This window comes from Nomascus leucogenys, chromosome 5 (genome assembly GCF_006542625.1).
Source record: "Nomascus leucogenys isolate Asia chromosome 5, Asia_NLE_v1, whole genome shotgun sequence".
In the NCBI taxonomy this organism is placed as follows: Eukaryota; Metazoa; Chordata; class Mammalia; order Primates; family Hylobatidae; genus Nomascus; species Nomascus leucogenys.
This window is the reverse complement of record NC_044385.1, coordinates 29047609-29051898: the sequence shown is the minus strand read 5'-3', so window position 1 is coordinate 29051898 and position 4290 is coordinate 29047609. Positions and strand designations below refer to the sequence as shown.

General features: G+C 39.3%; 1 non-coding gene across 1 annotated transcript; it reads left to right on the top strand.

Moving 5' to 3' along the window:
- Positions 1 to 2759: 2759 nt before the first annotated feature.
- LOC115835346 lies at positions 2760 to 2922 on the top strand. Its single transcript, XR_004030329.1, has one exon. It is a non-coding gene; the product is annotated as a U1 spliceosomal RNA (small nuclear RNA).
- The last annotated feature ends 1368 nt before the right edge of the window (positions 2923 to 4290 follow it).

The following is a 4290-nucleotide window of genomic DNA, read 5'->3' as shown; positions in this document are numbered from 1 at the left end:
CTCTCAGTCCTCAAAAGTGAGTCCTGGTGGTCTCTAAAAGTATTCTCCAAGCCACGGAGTTCCATCCTAAAATCCGTCACTTCCCTGAGTGTCATATTAAATATATAGAGAAGCACTGTTCAATGGAGATAGGATTCAAGCCACATATTAATTTTGAATTTTCTAGTACCCACATTTAAAAAAGTAAAAAGGAACAGGTGAAATCAATTTTAATAATAGATCTTATTCAATCCAATAGCTCAATTATTTCAAAATGTAATCAGTGTAAACCTTATTAATGAGATATTTTACATCCTTTCTAAAATACTAAGCCTTAAAATCTGGTGTTTATTTGACTTGCAGTACATCTCAATTTGAACTAGGGATATTGTAAGTGCTCAGTAGCCACACGCGGTTAGTGGCTACTGTATTGAACAGTGCAGATCTAGAGGACTTGCTAACGATCCTAGATTCATCATTAAATTCAAAAGTGTCTGTGGGTTTTATATAAGTGTTCTGGATATCCTATATTTTCCAAGCCAGGTTAGAGAACTAACTCCTCAATGATCCCATACTACACCATTTAAAAAGTAAGTCATAGTTAAGAATGGGCTGCTTCTTATTTCTTTTACTTCTCTTCTCTCCTGTGTCATTTCTTTTCTCTACAACCATATCCTTTAAATTCTATGTTTTCCAGAGAGCATATCACTCTGTGTTGGGCACAGGCAACCCCAGATCAGGGGAAATGGATGAGATGCTGAGATCCCAGGTAGAAAGCTCTCAATAAAAAACGAGAGTCAGAAACATTAAAACATTTTTCCTTTCCTCAATGGCTTCAAATCTATTCCCACCCCATGCCAATATGTCTCCCTTCCCTTTCCCCACTTCCAATAGGATAAAAGATTTAATTTTATTTTTAACCAATATATATGTGAAAAAAGTTTGCATTTTCTGATTGCTACTTATTTTAGGGTTGTAAGCATTAGTAAACAATATATACCTGGTTTTATAAATATATGGCCTATTTTTTTAAAAGAAGCATGCAAATGTGGCTTTTGCTGGCATTGTTTAAAAAGGAATAGAACGCTCTCAATAAACTTTTACATTGCTCTGCAACATGTTTTGTTAGAAAAGTCTGTCGCAGTATCTAAAATTGTGTAAATCATCAGTTTTTAATCTGGCAGGAAGTAGATAGTGGCCCATTAAACTTTCGTAATTAAATTTTCCCTGTACTCCCCCATAGAACCATTATCTGAGTTTTTTAATTAACACAAGAGGAGGGAGTCAATTCAGATTGATGGGATCTAGAGCCATCCCCTTTCATTTTAATGACCTTTAATAAACTTTTATTACTATTGATATTGATAATTATAATACACCCTTTAATTCTGCAATGTGATTTTAAGGACCTTTTCAAAAATTGCAAAATTCACCTTTAAAGCTGGAGTAGGCAGAATTATTATATTCCTAGAGGCTGTGCATTTAACAGAGTGACTTTAAGTTAGCCAAAGGGTGGATAGGCATTGAGTCAATGGCCTTTCCTTTCCTTGAGCCATAGTGCTGGACCTGTCTTTACACAGCCTCCACACTTCACAGCACAGTTCTTGCGAGCATGGCAGTTGGGCTGAATTGGGAGGTGGTTTTTGAGAAATAATAGGTGGAGCTTACTAAATTTGTTTTGTTTACAATTGGAAAGGCATTGAGACCAGGAGGCCAGATGCCCAAGAGAATAAGTCATTAGGCAAGCAGGCTGGTTTCCCAGACTGTTTTCAGGAGATCTTGCCACAGTTTTGCACAATTCTAAATCCTCTCAGAGCTACCATTCCTATCATTGGAATTGATCTTTCCAGGTGAGAAAATAAATTTCCCAACCTGAGCACATAAGCACTGGGAAGAACATTTCTATTTTTACTTTTAATTTGCTTCAGAAATTGGGGTACTAAGAGGATAAGTTACCAAAGTCATATATATAGTAAATGATGGAGCTAGAATTTAGCTTATGCTATTACTCATCAAGTTATGCTGTCTGCAAAATGACAATGGGTACCCTATGTTGGATTTCTAGTGCCTTGGTTAATGAAATAAAAAGTTGGAAAATTATGAGATCTACCAAACTCAGAGTGTTTAGGAGAGAATTAATGGAATGGTTTCATAATCCCTTTATCGATATAGTGGCAAATAAAATACTTTATTTCATAGAAATGTCGTGAGGATTAAATGAGATAAGATATAAAACATGTTTAGCATACTGTCTAGTTCCGTAAGTGTTACATTTCATTTTATTATAAATATTGTTTCCATAGTATCTCACCTATTCTTCTTTTCAAAGTTCAGATGTCTGGTGCTTTGACATCTCAACATATGAACAAAAAAGTACGTATTAAAAATAAAAGTGTATACGCTCTTAATTATAGAGCTGCTTAAAGAAGACAAAAATAAAAGTCTAGGGGCTGGGCACAGGGGCTCACACCTGTAATCCCAGCACTTTGAGAGGTTGAGGTGGGAGGATGTCTAGAGCCCAGGAGTTCAAGACCAGCCTGGGCCCCATACTGAGACCTCATCTCTACTAAAAAAGTTTAAAAATTAGCCGGATGTGGTAGCACACACCTGTAGTCCCAGCTAATCAGGCAGCTGAGTTGGGAAGTTCGCTTGAGCACAGGATGTCAAGGCTGCAGTGAGCTATGACCATGCCACTACACTCCAGTCTGGGTGACAGAGCGAGACCTTATCTCTAAAAAATAAAAATAAATAAATAAATAACAAAAATAAATAAAAATCTAATACTTACCTGTCAGGGAACATACCATGATTCCAAAGGTGGTTTTTCCAGGGCTAAGCTCATCCACTGCACTCCAGGTGTGCTGACCCTTGCAATTTCCCCAAATGCTGGAAACTTGACTGTACGATTTGTGGTAGTAGAGCCTGTGTTCATGTTTTCCCCTGAAAAAAAAATTAATTTAAATTTTAAAAATATTTTAATAAAATAAAATAAGTCTAGACTCACCTGAGAAGACCTGCAAGGACCTGTTCAAGATAACAAATATAAGATATGATCACTGAATTCAAATATGTTTATAATCTAGCTGTTACAGTAATCTAAGGATGAGGCTTGTACAACTTGCTCTTATATAATAGCAGGAAAAACACAGAAGAAAGGAAAAATCAGATAGACTTTTTCTTTTTTTTTTTTGAGACAGAGTCTCGCTCTGTCGCCCAGGCTGGAGTGCAGTGGCGCAATCTCGGCTCACTGCATTCTCCTGCCTCAGCCTCTCTGAGTAGCTGGGACTACAGGCGCCCGCCACCACGCCCTGCTAATTTTTTTTGTATTTTTTTTTTGGTAGAGACGGGGTTTCACCGTGGTCTCAATCTCCTGACCTCGTGATCCGCCCGCCTCGGCCTCCCAAAGTGCTGGGATTACAAGCGTGAGCCACCGTGCCCGGCCGACTTTTTCTTTTTTTTTGAGACAGAATTTCTCTCGTCACCCAGGCTGGAGTGCAGTGGCACGATCTCAGCTCACCACAACCTCCGCCTCCCGGGTTCAAGTGATTCTCCTGCCTCAGCCTCACGAGTAGCTGGGATTACAGGCATGTGCCACCACACCTGGCTAATTTTGTATTTTTTTAGTAGAGACAGGGTTTCTTCCTGTTGGTCAGGCTGGTCTCCAAATCCGGACCTCAGGTGATCTGCCCACCTCGGCCTCCCATAGTGTTGGGATTACAGGCGTGAGCCACCGCACCTGGCCTAGACAGACTTTTAAACAACAATAATCACCATTTAAAACACTTGTTGGGGAGAAGTTCCATTTCATGACATTGGAGTACCTGAAATCAAACATACCCTCCTAATGAAATAACTAAGAAATGGGGAGGCAGAATATATGAGGCAGTGGTTTTTGGATAGCGCAGAACTAGAATCCATTATAGAAGGGAAGTAAGTGAAGTGAGCCATATAACTGCCATATCTTTCTGTCTGGGAGCGCTTTCCAGATTGCAGTGCAGTGAGGAGATGCCCCAAAATGCATGGCACTCTCACTGAGTTGAGTAGACACATCAGAGTTTGGGAAGATTGAGGTGGCTAGAGAGAAGAGAGCTGTGTAAGGAAAGGGCTCCAAAAATATTGACGCAGATCCCATGACTCTATTGTTGAATATAAACTATATATGAATAAGGTAAAAGTCCATGGGGTCAGGAAAACAACTCAAGAGTTGAGGGGCTGAAAGGCCCCAAGTAGTTACACTTTCATAGTGATGCTAAGCTGGCCTTAGAATAAAGGATGCTCTGGATCAGTGATTAGCAAACCATGGTGCGTGGG